Source organism: Orbicella franksi, chromosome 12 (genome assembly GCF_964199315.1).
Source record: "Orbicella franksi chromosome 12, jaOrbFran1.1, whole genome shotgun sequence".
NCBI classification, from domain to species: Eukaryota; Metazoa; Cnidaria; class Anthozoa; order Scleractinia; family Merulinidae; genus Orbicella; species Orbicella franksi.
Window position 1 is genome coordinate 13,332,824 of NC_138156.1, and position 17,386 is coordinate 13,350,209.

Here is a 17,386-nt window from a genome sequence, read left to right on the forward strand (position 1 = left end):
CGACCCCCGGGACAAGTCCAGCCCTTCGTGCCAGGGGGTCTTGTCCCTGTGGTAGGGGGGCGAGGCGAATCAAAAAATTGCTTCGTGCGCGTGGTTTATCAAACGCAATCGCGACGCACCGTTTGCCAGACGTAGAGAGATTTTTTGTAGGAAAGCCGATAAAGTTTGTTTCGGCCTGGCTGAAACAAAGCAATCTTTCTAAATTAAAGCCCATATTTAAAGGTAAGTTTATTTATTACAAATAGCTACTGATTCAACCTTTTAAGAAAGTCAGATTTTTTGTAACAGCTTTTTATATGGCTTTTATTTTGAAAGTATTCATTTGCTTAAGAAACATTTTGAAACATATATGCTTGATCGTCAATGTTGTATGGAATATAAATCAGTTCTTTTTTCAATACGTGGTACATATGTATTTAATAAACGTCTCATTCAAAGAGATAACAAAGTCCTGTTATTTAAATGATCGAATACATGACATGTTTTATTGTCTGGATGACAGCCCTCATTAGTTCAAAGCCTTCAGTTAAGTTAAAAATCACCAGTGGCAATTAATTAAGCCAAGTTAACTCCGCGGGTTGTGGAACGCATGCTGCATTCGAATCAAGTTCAGTTTCCTCCATCCTTCACTTGGGTTTCCTCTGAAATGAAAAAATGCGATCATCAAAATGAACTGCCCAATGCCTTCACATATTAAAACGGGGGGAGGAGGGGGGGGGGGTTCACTCTGAAACGCATCAAATGTTTTCCGTCCACACGACGCCTGAGGAATTTAAAAACGCAACAATCACCGGTCACTTTAGATTTGTCTTTGAGGAAAACTCGGGTAGGGAAATCACATGATTATTGTGACTCCATCGTTTTCGAAAAGCTTAGTTTCAAAATGTTTTCACGACCGCAGTAAAACGCAAAACACTCACTCACTCACTCACTCACTCGCTCTCGCTCTCGCTCACGCTCACGCTCACGCTCGCTCGCTCGCTCACTCACTCACTCACTCACTCTCACTCACTCGCTCGCACCGACTACAAGGGGAGTATGAACTCCTTTTTAGACCGCGTGCTCGTATGATTGACAGATGTCACAACACTACATCTCTCTTCTCCTTGATAATAAACTTACAATCATATATGTCGACTAACTAGACCAAACAACTTTACAATAACATCAACAAACGATAAGCATGCCTTCTAGTAACGGGTCTCTTAAAGTGTTCAGTGGTTATGCTAGTAGATTATTTGAACGTAATCTGCGAGCCTCGCTGCGGGTCTCCTCTGTCTCTGTGACCTCCGCAGGCCTCCGTCATTTGCGCTTGGAGGGTTTGGATCTTCATCTCGTGTCGAAACTTCGGCTTGTTCAGCAGGGAAGTCCTCTACTTCTTCCTGTTCTCTGCGATCTCCTTCAGCTTTCAGATCTTTCGGGATGATTTTAAACATGGATGAGTTTCGCGTTATGGACTTGAAACCGTCGCTAGCCGTAACCATAGATCCTTTCTTTTCCTCTACAACAAGGGGTTCTGGATTAAAAGGAGTGCTTAATTTGTTTTTCTTTGTTCGTCTCACAAGCACTGTATCTCCTGGTTTGATATTGCTTGGTTTTGTGTTCAGTTTCGAGTCTGCATACGCCTTGATCTTTGACTTCTGTTCTGCATCTCTCTCTGCCATAGTCTTCCGAGTCTCCTGCAGGGTATGCTTTCTAGCTGGTGTTGGTGATACTTCTGGCAGGGTGATCTTGAGTTTCCTTCCATTGAGTGCTTCACTTGGGGATACATTCGTGGTCATGTGCGGTGTCGCACGATACTGTCTGAGAAATTCGTACAGTTCCTGTTTCCAATTTTTGTCCTCAACGACAGCAGTTCGCACGCACTTCTCAAGGTTTGGCATAAAACGTTCTGCTTCGCCATTGGCTCTCGGCCAAAGAGGTTGAACTTTCCTGTGATGGAATCCTAAATGCTTCGCAAAGTTGCTGAACTCGACTCCGTTAAAAGGGGGGCCATTGTCGGTCTTCAGCTCGTCCGGGATTCCCTGCCTTGCAAATATGGCGTCGAGCCTCGGGATAACAGATTTGGCTGATGTGGACTTAACGATCTCAACTTCCGGGAAGCGGCTTTATTCGTCAATGACAACTAGGAGATGGTCACCCGAAGGGAATGGTCCAAGGAAATCCATTGCCAGCATTTTCCATGGTCCACTAGGTAGCGGCGTCATCTGCAGAGGTTCAATTCGCGATGTCTTGTTTGGAGTTACTGCTTGGCATGCTAGGCAGTTATCGACTTTATCTTTGACCATCTTGTCTATTCCAGGGAACCAAACTTTCTCACGAATTAAGCGCTTCGTCTTTACGATGCCTTGATGTTCCACATGTGCCAGCTCTACGGCCCTTTCTCTCAGCTTGCTTGGGACTACGATTCTGTTACCTCTCAGTACCACTCCACTGTAGACCAGTAGCTCGTCCTTGAGTCTTTTGTAGTCTAGTATCTCAGAGTCAGTCCAGCGGTCTGTCTCGATCGCCTTGATCAGTGACTGAAGTGTGGAATCTTTCTCTGTTTCAGCCTGAATCTCTTGAAGTGTCATAACCTTTGGTATGGCGTTGGTGCAAACATAGTTCACATATTCATCGGCAACGTTTCTCTCTGCGGTTGTTTGGAGGTTTAGGTGTCTGCTTATGAAGTCGGCGGGGTTCTCAGCATCCTTTCCGGGCCGATACACAAGATGACAGTTGTACGGCATCAGCCTTAGCTTCCATCGGTCCATGCGAGCTGAAGTGGACTTGTGACTCTTAAAGATGCCTAGGAGAGGCTTGTGATCCGTCACGAGTGTAAACTCAGATCCATAAAGGTAAAGACGAAAATGTACCAGAGCCCACACGATCGCTAGCAGTTCCCTCTCGGTCTGTGAGTATCTGGTTTCCACGTCGCTGAGTGCTCGACTCGTGAGAGCCCGTAACGGTGCCGTGATTGTAGCATACTCTGGGATGTAGCGCGAAACGTACTGGGCCATTCCTAGTAACGGCTTGACTTCGCTTATATTCGCTGGCTCGCCCATGTTAGTGATCGCCTGTATTTTCTCAGGATCGGCTCTGATTCCTTCGCTGCTGAAAATATGGCCGTAGAACGTGACCTCACTCCTTGAGAAACTACACTTCTCCTTGTTCAGACGTACGTCGTGGTGTTGGAGTCTGGTCAGGACACCATAGAGATTCTGGTCATGCTCTGCTGTAGCCGCTCCGAACACGATGATGTCGTCAGAGATATTCTTGCATCCCGGTAGGCCTGTAAGTATTTCCTCAGTTGCATTCTGGAAGATCTCTGATGCGGCGTTTATTCCGAACATCAGACGTTTGTACCTCCTCAGACCTACATGAGTGCTAAAAGTCGTGATGTGGCGACTCTCTGGTTCTAGTTCAAGTTGATGGTATCCGGAGGAGAGGTCTAGCTTGCTGAAAATGGTTGCATCGGCGACCAGGTCGTCTATGGTCGGCATTAGGTGCTTCTCACGCTTTACCGCCTTGTTAGCTTCTCGCATGTCTACGCATAATCTGACTTCTCCAGAGCTCTTTGGGACCACTACGATGGGGCTCACCCATGGAGTTAGGCCTGTCACCTTTTCGATAATGTCTAAGCTCTCTAGTCTCTCCAGCTCCTTTTCCACGTCTTGCCGTACATGAAAGGGGATTCGGCGGTGTGGTTATTGTTTGTGCTGCACATCAGGGTCTATGTGAAGCTTGACTACCTTTCCTCTCACTTTGCCGATGCCGCCAGATTTTCAAATTCACCGCTCGCGAGGTACTGGGGACTAGTCTTGTTTGTTCCGACTTGGTTGACAATCTTTAGGAGTTCTAGCCTTTGCGCGGTGTCATATCCTAGGAGATTTCCTGAACTGCCTTTAACAACGTGCAGAGTCGCTGATGTGCTGTTGGATTTTGCAGTTATCTTGGCGTGAATGGTTCCTAGCAGGGGTAGGGGTGTGGGTGATCCATAAGAGAAAATTCGCCGTTTGGCTTGTTCCAGAGGTTTTGCTTTGCCTTTGTAAATTCTTTGGTAGGTGACTTCGTCGATGAGATTAGCTGAAGCTGCGGAATCCAGCATCAGTTCTACGTATTCTCCGTCGATCTCCAATCTGCACATGGGTTGTTTCTTCTCTCCTACTGCGTATACGTAGTCTTCCTCATCTGTGTCTTCTTCTTCCGTCACGCGTTTCACTGAACCGGGTGGAACTGTTTTACAAACTTTAGCAAAATGATTGAGCTTGCCACAGGAGGTGCACTTCTTGTTTTTAGCAGGGAAGGAGTCTTTGTGGGGGTAAGCGCCACCGCAATTTTGATTTCCTCAGTCTTGCCTGACTGATTGTGTGACTCGCTGCGTGATTCGCCGTGTTCCTCTCTTCGGCGACCTTTGCCTTTTGTCACTCGTTTTGTCACTCTCCACTTCTTTAGCTTGTGTTTCACTGAGCTCGAGGGCTCTGCCAGCTTTTAAAAGAGCAGTTAAATCAAGGTCTTCACGTAGTGCTTTCCGCCTCAGTGCGTTTGACTTGCAGCTTAGAATAATTTGCTCCTTGATTTCTTTATCGGTGTCTGCAAATTCGCAGGTCTTCGCAAGAGTTCGAAGTCTTGTGTGGAAACTGTCCAAACTCTCGCCTTCGTTTTGCTGAGCTTTTCTGAAACTGAAGACCTCGTAAGTTGTGTTGACTTGGGGATTGAAGTGAGCGGTAAGTTTTTCGACAGCCGTTTTGTAATCTTCGTCTTCGCCGGTGCCTTCAAGCGTGTCGAAGATCTCGTCGACTTCGGGACCGCTGTAATGTAGCAGAAGAGCACGTTTTTGTTTTGCGTCTGCGATTCCCATTCCTACAATTAGATTCTCGAATCTGGCCAGCCATTTCTTCCACCTTGGACCCACATTGCCGTCTAGGCGCACTTGGAAAACCGGGAAAGTCGGGAGCGAAACTGCCATGTTGTCGAATGTTTGTCAGGATTATCATGTCCGCGCTTTGGGATTTGAGTTGCGTTAATGTCCGCGCTTCGGGACTTGGATTCTCTTACTGGATACGCTTCTTGGATCCTCGTCGCCAGGTGTGGTGTTGTACCGTTTAAGTGAAACCACCGCAAGTTAAACTCACTCTGACTTTATTGACTACATGCTCGCACCGACTACAAGGGGAGTATGAACTCCTTTTTAGACCGCGTGCTCGTATGATTGACAGATGTCACAACACTACAGTAACGTGTTCCCTCCACATCTGCCGGTCCCTTGCCATAAGCTTGATGCCTCCCCAGGTCTTCCCCATCTCCTTGATTTCTTTCTCCACTGTCCGTCGCCACGTGATCTTGGGGCGACCCCTCCTGTGTTTCCCTTCTGGCGTCCAGTGTAAAGCAGTTTTCGCAATGGAAGCTTCTTGACGGGTGACATGGCCAATCCACCTCCAGCGTCTCCTCATCAGGATGGTAGCCATTCGCTCAGTTCCACACCGTTCAAAGAGATCTTTGTTTGAGATGACATTAGGCCAGAAGATGCGCAGGAAACGCCGAAGGCTCTTGGTGTGAAATGTGGAGAGTTTTGATAAATCCTTCTCTGTTAAGCCCCTTCATTCTGAACCATACAGGAGAGCTTGATACGAGTACTGTAAGTGGAGGAGCGCCATACCTTATTCATCATGTTTAGCGAGTTTCTGGCCTTGTTGAGACGGCTTTGGATTTCCATCTCTACTGATGATGCTGCCGAGATAGGTAAATCTGTCTGCGTAAGGAAGTTCTTCAAATATCATTGAACAGAGTACCGAACTGGCAACTCTCTCTACGTGAACTTTGTAGATTTTGCCAAGGCCTTCGACAGCGTACACCGGCACAGCCTCTGGAAGATACACGAGCGTATGGAATCCCCTGCCAGGTGCCTTGTGGTTTTTTAGAGAATTAATGGCCGCAATGATCTCTTCTTTCTCGGGTGGTCCGGTGTCAACACTTAGGTCCTCCTCAGCTTCTGGTACATCAGGCTCCACTTCTGGTGCTGGTCTATTGAGGACTTCCTTGAAATGCTCTACCCAACGTGCTTCTTGGTCTTTTTCAGAGGTGAGGAGCTGCCCTTGTTTATCTCGTATGGGGGCATTTCTGCTGCCACTATATTTTCCACAGATCAATTTAGTGATTTTATAGACATTCTGCTTCTTCTTCTTCTTCTTCTGATTTTATAGACATTCATAGTCTGCTCTCCCTTTTGAGCCGCTTCCTCTGCTTCCTTTGCCAGCTCTTCCAAATATGCCTCTTTGTCAGTTCGGATCTTTTCTCTTGACACGCCTGTTGGTTTCTGCATATGCTGCCCTATACTTTACTCGAAGTCTGGCTGATCTGCTGTCATTTATTTTCTTCTTCAGCTGGCGCCTCTCCTCGATAGCCTGCCACTTGTCTGGTGTAATCCATTCTTTCTTTTTTCTAGTCTTCTACATCCCCAGACAGGTTTTACTTGCTTCATCAAACATGTTCCTCACTTGCTTCCACTGTTGATTTACAGTGTCTTTTTCTTCAATGTCTTGCTCGTCTGTGTTACTCAAGGCTTGGAACCGGAGCTCCAAATTCCTCCAATGGACAACCTCGTAACCTCTGGAAAGCTTTCACCTGGATACAGGCATGGATATTCCCGTTCCATTCGATTTTGCTGGCAGAATTTCAGGATTTTTTCCCCAATGGAAATGGCCTCTTAATAGCCCCTTTTCACGGTCATTTGCATTACAATATAATCTAGCATGCATGTGAGGCACTTTTGGGCTTTTTCGCAGTTTCAGACCGAAATTGCCTCGCATCCACGAGGGATTTCACTGTAATGCAAATGCGAAAAACTAACCGTGAAAAGGTCTATTCTAGAACGAGAACTAATTTCCATGAACTAAGCGTGTCACAGTAAGTATAGATTCATTAGGCGGGATACAGAGGGCATTTCAAAGCAGGGAAGAGAACCCAATCTTACCTGCTCGGGTAGCCAATCACAGCGCAGAATGTGGTTATTTAGCTAGCCATACAATAAAACAGGATCCTTACCCTCAGGTAATAGCTTGTTGATGATCCCCCGCCATTGTTCTTCGCTCCATGTTGCTGATACATCACCCGCAATGAACACATCATTTAAGAAAAACGTTGGCGTACTCATCACCGACTCTGTGAATAATCAAAGTACTCTCTGAGCAACCCGTAACTTTACAGCGAATTATGAGTGACATGGGCTAACTTTTGCGTAACATGAAAGTACTCTTCATGATAAAAACACTAAACATTTAAAAATAAAAAAATAAAATAAGCAATAACTAAAGCTTCATTAACTGGAAATATTGATTCTGACGGAAAACTTTCGCAGGTTATTTAAAAAATGTTTACCAACGCTTTAAGACAATGTTGAGAAATATAATCCCAACTTTTTGTGACCGTTTCCCAGCATCCAAATTGTCACCGTTGTGTGAGGTACGCCCGAACAATTGTGATTAACTCTTTCCCCGACCAACAAATAAACCGGAAGGTTTGACAACCATTTAAATTGAGACATGATGATAGATGCAAATGCAGCCATAACACTACTGGAAAAAAAGACCTGAAAAAATTGAGGTATTTAAACTAACAGTTCCATTTTTAGTGCAACACTCAACGGTTACGTAACACGATGTCCTGGAGATATCAAACGATATACATGCTAATACGCCCCCTCAAGAACTTCAACAACGTTATGTGTCTTCTGCGTTGTCGTTTACCCTATACCGCACTGCCCTTTTTGAATCCGAGGATAAAACAGCAGGGGCCTGTATTTAATATGACCAAGGATTCCGAGGGACGAACACAGGGAGTAACTGTCATAGAGGCGAGATGTGAAATATTTTGGCGGGAGTGGGATTTACCCATTTTGACAGGCGGGATACGGGATAGTTTTGAAATTGATGGTGGGATGCGGGATGAAAATCAGAAAATCACAGGTTACGGCGATAAACTGTACCAATAACCAGTAAGGATCGGGATAAACATTCTGAGTGGTTCGGGATAGCGGGATTGAGCCAAAAATAGTGGCGGGATGCGGGATTGAAAAAGCCTCTAAACACTAAGTAAGTAAAAGTAAGTAACTTTATTTAAGTGTCAGGCTAAAATAGCAGGAACAAAACCACCAAATTGGGACACTTAAACTTAAGGTAATTCCTCTGAAATAAACGTGACAATAGATTTTTGTTCAAACTTTGTCCACTAAATATTTGTCATATGATAACTTCAATTTTGAAATAAAAAAGGGGGTGCCCATGTTCATTAAGGAGCAGTGAGGCACTGAAAATGCCCCATTTTGGCATTATGTAATGCTTTTTATAAAAACGCATTCCCAGTAATTGTAAAATCTTTGTGAGCCCAGACTCATAAGAAAACGCATTAAACTACAGTCAATACATTGTGTCGGACACAAATAAACATTTTAAGTTTGATTCAGACAGAAAGCTAAATCCTTGATTAAAATTTGAACAAATTTCTTGACGTGGTTACCGACTGCAAAATAGAAAAGACCACAGTGTATCTGCTATTTTTCTTATTTATTAAATTTTCAGCAATAGAAATTAGATCAGTCTTTTCTCACGCGAAGCTTATGATTAGTTGATTACAATGACTGGAAAAAAAATTGGGGTCCCCGTGCTCGTTCGTGAGCTAGAGCCATTTTTCAACTGAAAGAGCTCAATATCAAGGCAAATCCGTCATGTTTTCAATATGCGCGTGCACGAGCGCGCGCTAATGACGCCATAAATTATGCGCAGTAAGGATGCGCAATGCAAATGTGAGGAATGACCTTAAAAGATTAAAATAACAAGATCCATAAGCTAATCAAAGATATTTATAATATAAAAATATAAATAGATAGAAATGCAAAAGATACATAAGATAAAAGCACATTAAAGACATTAAGAATCACATAAAGTGCAATAACTTCTTCAACTATCAGTCAAAATATCCTAGTCAGGTTTGCGGATGCTTCTCTTTAAAGATGACAATGTCGATGAACTTCTAATATTCCTTGGTATAAGATTCCATGACTTAGGCCCAGTGTATCTGATAGAGTGCTTCACATGTGTTATTGTATTAAATCTAGGGGTGATTTATTTCTTTTCAGATATTTGAAACAGGTCAGCAATATGCTTGGAGCATATTTTGTTCTTAACCTTGTACACGAGAATAGCTAAGTCCTGCAGCCTTCTGTTTTGTCCTCATTGGATTGTTCAGTAAGTTTACAGAGTGTTCCAGCTTTAAGATGACCCAGCTTAACTCGTATATGGTAAAGATATGATTGAAGAACTTACTTGAACAAGCATATTTCCAGGCCAGACGCGCCTGCCATTCCAGTGTTTTATTACTTAGTCCGTCCCGCATTACACTGGAAGGAATACCAGCCTTGTTCGCCATCTGCTCAATAAATCTGCCGAAAATTAACCAAATCCGAAGATAACTCAACTTTTAACTTCCTTTATTGTGCATTACTTACGGAGTTTACATTAGTTAGTATTAGAAATATAAATAGAGAAATATTTGTTACATTTGCGAATAAGGAAAAGACTAAAAAGATATGTGTGTGGTAATCAGAGTATCCATTGGCTTTCGAGCTGGTTACCACGATGTTAAGCTAAATGCGCTAGAACAAAAGAACGTTATTGAAAATACATATTTTTAAAATATATTACAGAAAAAAATATACATTACAAAGCTGCAATTGAATAACTGTTTATTAAGTATTTAAGAGGTGCTGCCTATACCGCTTCATAAACTCAATATCCGAGACTATTTCAGTAAAAAGCTTGTTAGACCGTATGAAAGGAACTTAAGAGTGGTGTATACATATGGTCAATTCTAAGAGATAAACTGATAGTTAGATAAACGGGTTATTTTACGTGTCTGATATTTTAGCAGCCCATAGCAAAGTAGAGGAAGCTCAAGTCGCAATCTTTTCCAGATAATTCTGATTCTTTTTTTAAAATCGAAGAAGCACTTTTTTTCCCTTAGGTTTCAGAACGGTGAGGAAGGCAACTATATATCTCACAAGGTTAGGACAACATTATTAAGACTAAGTCAAGGCCCAAAATCCTGTATCTTTTCACCCAGCACTTGTCCCTTGTTTGGTCTAGTTTTACCTGCAATACATTTTGAAGCATTTGTAGAAAGTAAACTAATCAGTGCATTCTTAGGTCTTGTTATGTAATGTACATCAAGTTAAGGTGGCTCAAAACAGTTTCCAACACTTAGATTTGGATGGGTCGTTATAACCACTCTTTATCACTTGATGCTACAATCATGGTATCAAAAAAACTGCCCAATCATTGGTGAACATGTTGGTATCATTTTCGTGACACAATAGGTTACCATAGCAACAGTATGACCTCCTAAAAACACCCTTAATTACAGCTTTAGGGGCTTATAATTCAAAAACGGCACGGTGAAATTTTTTTATATTATCAACTTTTGATAGGTATGATAAGACACAACTTTTGGCAAAGTTTTAAAAAAATTCTGTACATGGGGCTCAGAGCCACCTTAAATTTTCGAAAATTTAAGGTGGCTCTGAAACCCATGTACAGAATTTTTTTAAACTTTTCCAAAAGTTGCACCTTATCATGCTTATGAAAAGTTGATAATATAAAAATAATTTCACCGTGCCATTTTTGAGTTATAAGCCCGTAAAGCTGTAATTAAGGGTGTTTTTAGGAGGTCATACTGTTGCTATGATAACCTGTTGTGTCATGAAAATGATGACAACGTGTTCACCAATGCTTGGGCAGTTTTTTGATACCATGATTGTAGCATCAAGTGATAAAGAGTGGTTATAACGACCCATCCAGATATAAGTGCTGGAAACTGTTTTGAGCCACCTTAAATGCACGTAACTAAGGGTTAGTACCGTATATATTTTTTGCAAGCATGTATATCATTAGTTATGTAATTTTAGTAAGCAATGTATTGGATTATAAAACAAATAAATAACCAGGAAATAAGGAAACAAATGTGCCAATCATAATAGACCATTTTACAGTTGTCTGCTCAGTGACCTGGCCTTTGTATGGCAGCGAGGCTAGAGTTGACCTTGTTTTGATACAGACCTCACTGCTTTTGTCATGTAAATACACCTAGTTAGCATCGGAACAACTTGTTTTACACAACAAAAGCAGTGAGGTCTGTATCAAAACAAGGTCAACTCTAGCCTCGCTGCCATACAAAGGCCAGGTCACTGAGCAGACAACTGTAAAATGGTCTATTTTAAGCTTACTCTGATGATGGTTTTAAGACTTCAACACTTACCCTGCGACCTCCATTCGGTGCATTTGAGATGTGTTTGCTGAGTTTTTGAGGTAATCTCGGTTGTTATAGACTGTGTCTATCCACGGAAACACCAGTGACGAGTTATGACTCCACTACGTGCACACTCTACAAAGAATAACAACATGCTTATGTCACTAGAGAGTCACTAGAGTAGTATGATAAACCCGTTATCTTCAGAAGAAACGAGGATCTGATTGACGTGGTTTCCATGGTAATGAACATGTTTCTCCCCTTCAGACGAGCGCCGTGTTAGTTGGGATTTTCCTCTGGACCCACACGTAAATTCAGTGGTATCTGGTATCTGGGAGGCCATTGGTCCGAATTCCATCCGGGATTCAGAATTAGTTTTCTTTATCTCAAGTTGGTGACGTGTAGAGCTATTCGTCCTTTTCCCGTGACATTGTCTATCGACAGGCTTTTTAAGTCCTTCGATGTTGCGGGTAGTCGTGGCCCTCTTCCGCCTCTGTCGCTCTCTTTGTTTTCAAGTTTTGAGCGTCGCAGACATTTTTCGCTTTCCGGGCTCGGCTTTTCGCAGTTCGACTTGAGGGAAAGTCTTGTCTAGCGTGGAATACTAATTAGCCCTGAAGGTCGAAATTGTCATGAAAATGATGAATTTATGAGAAAATGATAATATCTGGATCTTCTGTAATGCTGCGTACCTCTGTGGTGTTCTTAATCCCTAGTAAACCATTATATTGAGGTACATTACTTTGACTTGAATGATTATTACAGTGTACACCGCGTCATAGCGGTTAAAAAGTTAATACGCTTACCTTCAAACAAATAAAGGCGTGGTAGAAATACGCGAGGGCGAAGAAGTGGACGGTCAAACGAAGTTTTTCAGGCCCATAGGACTTGGCAAGTTTCTTGATAATCGGCCACGCTTGCTGCGAGTCACCACAAGTCAGGTCAAGAAATGCAGACAAGTGCACTGGGGCGCTGGATTGGCCGTCATTGTAAACCAATCCTGAAGGACGTTTGGGAAGAGGCAGAGGTAACTTGGGAAGCTCAGCGTCTTGGTCTTAAAAAAAAATACAGTCAATCCAATTAATTATTATTAAAAAGACTTTGTTCGCAGCTTCGCAAAATGTCACTTCCGATGGCAGCCTTTCACGATTAGTGCGGCTTTGGTAAAGAAACTGTTTGTTGATTAGGGATCTGGCTCCACTGAGTAGAGACGTTATCTTAGAAACTTAAGTTCACCATTTAACAGTTGACCATAATTAAGTAATAAATGCTTAATGAACAATTTTCCGATTTGTAGCCTCGGACTCTCTTATGAATGATTTGATAATATGTAGTGATCTTGAGATCAATATCCTTAGTTTTCTCTTCTCAACTATTCATATAACACTTAAAAATTATCATATTCGAAAATTAGAAAACTATTGGTTTGAAACGGTTTATGCTAAACAACGGGGGTCATCAACATATAGTGTTGTACCTACCCGACGCTTGTGCTATTTAAGATATATAATTTCTGCAGCAGTAATGGACATGGGGAAGAGAATCAGGGTGTCAGCTCTCTCTTCCGGATTTTAAAAAAGTCCAGGATTTTCGGTATTTCACTAATTTAAAAACTATCTTAACTTTCAAATTATAGGCGTACGCATATACAAGGTGTCCAAACGCCAAATAAAACAACAATAACGTTGTTTTGTCTATCTCGGGTTTGATAAATGTCGTAAATAACGGCATCATATGCCAACATAAACTTGCTCCGCACGGATTGAGACGAAGCAGTAGATGAAACAGCAGTTGAAACAAACTTTCATCTTTAATAATAGACTGAAATTCAGTTAACAGTACACTACAGTAATTTATTGATAATTTTACCTACTGGTGTATTTTGTTAATGCGAATATATTTGTGAAGCTGTTCTCGGTATACCAATCAGAACGTGTCAAGCAATGGGTTTCACTGAGAAGATAAACAAATAGTGATCCCTTAATACAGATGCATCGAAACTTCTAAGGGCTATGAAGACAACAAGATCAAGGCTTAGCTAGGCTTATTTTGGAAACAAAAAGAAACTGAAAAGATCGTAAAAATGTTTCGTTGATCTATTGGCCGTTCTGAAATAATAATAGTAAAGTAACTATTCCTCGATGTTTCTTTTCATCGCAATGAAATACTGATTTTACTGCAGATATCGAAAGAACCAATTCAAGGTATTCCATTAAACTGCACTGTGCACTGTTGTTGCACAAAATTTTTAGTTTCTGGCGTCAGCGTGCATACGCGCGCGTGCGCCTAGACAACATGATCAAAGTTCAAACATGACCAAACCATTTAGGCGAATCGGCAAATTAAAGCTACTGAGTGCCTGTCAGATGTTGCCAGTTCGTTATGCACAAGAGCATTGCTTTCACATAGATTTTCTTACTATTCTGACAAGCTGGGTTCTATTAAACGGTGAATGTAACTGACCGTACTATTCAATTCAGTGAAAGCTGCCCACTCCATGGAGTTCGTACATTTGGGTATTGTTATGCGTATAAACGCCACAACTTCTGTATATTTAACCGAATATCCGGTTGTAGTATAAATCCGTTGGACTTTTCAAAGAGTAATCCAGCCATGAAATAAGTGAAATAATTTGTGGGCACCAAATGTACGGCCACACAGCGATATGCTGCAACTGTTTACAAACCCAAAAACCCAATTTCGGAGTTGATTTCAATAACCGTATAGCGCACGTGAAGACAATACACTACGTGAAGTTTATAACAAATGGCAAACCTACCGCTCTCTTGTGTGGTGACCTCGACCACAGACGGTTCACTCGTGAAATATTTATTTATGGCCTGCAACTCAACGTAGTATGTTGTAGAAGACTTCAAGTCTCTCATTAGATAGAATGTCACCGATGGTGAGATCCTGAGTTGTTTTATCCATGGAGAGCCAGCACTCAAGCTGTAACGGATTACATAGCCCTGAATCAAACTGCTTCCACGCGACATCACGGTCCACTTCAGCAACAATTGACTTGCTGTTGTAAAAAGCACATGAAGCTGCACCTCAGGATGACCTGCATTGGAGCAGAAAGACAAATAAGTACAAACTGTTTGATAGTTTGTCCACTAGCTCTGCCTCTGTCGCTTAAAACCTTTACAGCATTGAATTAAACAATTGAAAACTGAATGTGATGGTTGCCTCTCCAAACAAGTGTTACATTCACTTGCAGCACCCAACTTTGCAATTAGCCAATCAGAAACCGTGTCTATTGTTCTGATAATATGCGAAGTCACTGGCCTGATATGACTACGATATCATGGTAACTTTCATTGCCGGGTCAAATTAAAGAGGTTTAAAAATGGTATGCTGAGCCTAAAATGAAAAATTGTTTACAGAGCTTTAAAGGTGTCAAAACCTTTGCAGCAAAACTAAACGCTGGCGTGCGCTACATAACTGGAACGCCTTACATATCAGGCTCGTTTGGTCTTGAAATTGGTATTTTGGCTCGACGGGCGTGTTTAAAACACGGAATGGCGAAATGGCCATGTGAGTAAGGGTCAGTGTGGGATACGGGTGTCTGTTAGGGATAACCCTTACAATTATTGAGAGCTAACCACTTTCGAGTCAGGGATATTTAGGCTAACCGTACGTAGTGCAATATCGCCATTTCGCCATTTCTTGTTTTGTAACACGCCCTGGTTCGACCAATCAGCCAATTAGGAGCCGTGTCAGAATCAATCAATTAATCAACCAGAAGCCGTGTCTACTGTCCTAATATCCTGCAGTTTTAAAAACTGGATCATTGGATATGGATAATGCAATGTAAGAGTTTTCATTGGCTGAGCCATCATGGGTTATGAGCCATTATACCATGCTCTACAAATATGGTAGCGTAAGCGTGATTTTTTGGGACGTCTTTACTTTTATTTTAGACTAGTTTTCTATATTTTGGGGGAGTTTTTAATAAAAAATTATTCCACTCGCGCTTGTTGGATATGAGCAGGAGCCATAATCGGGGGACGGAGACCGTAAGCGCGCGCCATTTCAAGTATTGGGGTTGTCCCCATGATATGGGACAATAATTCTATTTTTAGAACAAATTGCGCCATCACCTGCGGCACACGCGCGTACATACTGCGAGGATTTTTGTGGATATCGCGCGGGGGAAATGGCGTCCGAAATTCCCGAAATGTTTCGTGTTTTTGCCCTACAACTCAACGCGTTTACGTCTGTTGGAATTTTGCTTAAGTATTTTCGTCGTGAGCTGCTCCAGTTTGAGTGAAGTAAGACAGTGTCGAATTTAGGTATGTTCCGCAGTAAGCTTATATGGCTGACCAAGTTGTGTTCCGACTGATGCTTCTTTTACATGAGCTGTACATTACTCAACTTTAAATTTCACCTATGTTGAAGATTAACAGCTTTTCCATTACACAGTAAAAAACTAGCTGGATATATTTAGATATAGCAGAGCTTCAGGACTTCATAGTTTCCTAACTCCTCTATTCATTATTATCAATATACGCGGCCAAATTGAAAACCGCCCTCTTGAAAACACGCGCTTTGCGGGCCGCAAATGACTCCTAGCGGACCGTTAATGTATTAACGGCCCTGCAGCTGATTGGAACGGGAAGAGTATCATTTTTTTAAATGTAAACTGTCTTTTTGCTAATCATTTTTACCAATCTTTTTAAAACTAGATTATATTTGACATTTTATTGTAAACAAAAAGGAATTTTATTTGGCTCTTGTTTAGCTGTTCGTATTGTAGCAACAACTTTCCATACCATAGTTTCATGCTACATCTCTGTTAAACATTTTTTTCTTATTAAATGAATTTGTACGATTTGGCCTTGTGTATTGATAATAATGATAATCGCATGACTTTTGTCGGTCATATAGTTTATTTGTGTCCCTCGTAGCATCATTTGCGCCCTTGCGCTTCGCGCTCGGGCGCAAATGATGCTACTCGGGCCACAAATAAACTATATGCCCTCCAAAAGTCATGTGATTGTCCTATTCCCAGCGCGAGATTGAAGTCTTGTTTATGACCCTGAAAAACCCACCTTTTCCGTTAGCTCAGAGCATAAAACTACATATAAGCGCCCTGGTTCGTATTCCCTGCCTTATTCCCTGCCATCGCTGTGAAAAAGAGAAGAGAATCTCTCAACTCTCACCATTTGATCACGCAACGTGACAACATCCACGCGAGAGCCCCTGACATGTGCGTGAATCCGCGCGGATATATGACTTCAGGATGGCGCAATTTGTTCTAAAAATAGAAAAATTGTCCCATACCATAGGTGCGCGCGAATCCCGAGACTTACGGTCTCCGTCCCCGATTATGGCTCCTGATATGAGATGGTTATAGCCAACGGGGCGCATAGCGCCGAGTTGGCTATCTTCCATCTCATATCCAACGCGCGCTCGTGGAATATTTGTTAACTGATCCCACCATATCGGGATACCGCTATACTGCCAAATTGGTCGCGTTCTCTATTTCTAGCATGAACATTAATTTGACAGTTTAACGAAATAGGATTCTAGACTTACATTTTGATTAAAAGTGTTCTCACTAGCTTACCACTTTTAGCGGTGTTAAAGAAGACTTCAGAGCTGAATCTCCTGCCAACTTTCGTCTGCACCGCTACTCGTGCTATGTAATTAATGAAAGGCCTCAGTTTTCCTATTGCCAGTTTAGAGACACTGGATCCAACGGTAACTGAACTGGAAATAAGAAACATATCTTGGACTGTCTCCTCTAGCATTTCCACATTATAGCTCAGTACAGGACTGTTTGGATCATTGTCGGGTTCTTTCCATTCTATCAGCACTGCAGTACTGTTCAGTGGTCTGACTGTGACTTCCATAGGAGGGTTAGGAACTGTTCATCAGTACAACCAAGGATTAGCATGAATTTGATTTCAGTTTAACTTTTCAGTACGATTTTCGGTGTATTTAACAATTGATTCACACTTTAGCATGTATCATCGAGTTATAAAAAAATCTGTGAGACAGATTTTGAGCTATTTTTTATCTCAAATTTTCTTAGTTTGCAAAAAATCTGTCTTACAGATTTTTATTTTATTTTTCATGAATGTTAAATTGGAGCCAATTTCTTATT

General features: G+C 41.9%; 1 pseudogene across 1 annotated transcript; it reads right to left on the reverse strand.

Moving 5' to 3' along the window:
* Window positions 1-293: 293 nt before the first annotated feature.
* Window positions 294-14,465, reverse strand: LOC145462465 (uncharacterized; annotated as a pseudogene). Its single transcript, XR_014041197.1, has 6 exons — window positions 14,054-14,465; window positions 12,081-12,328; window positions 11,287-11,412; window positions 9,300-9,415; window positions 7,024-7,140; window positions 294-641 (listed from the first exon to the last, which is right to left on the reverse strand). The product of XR_014041197.1 is annotated as an uncharacterized LOC145462465 (transcript).
* Window positions 14,466-17,386: the final 2,921 nt, after the last annotated feature.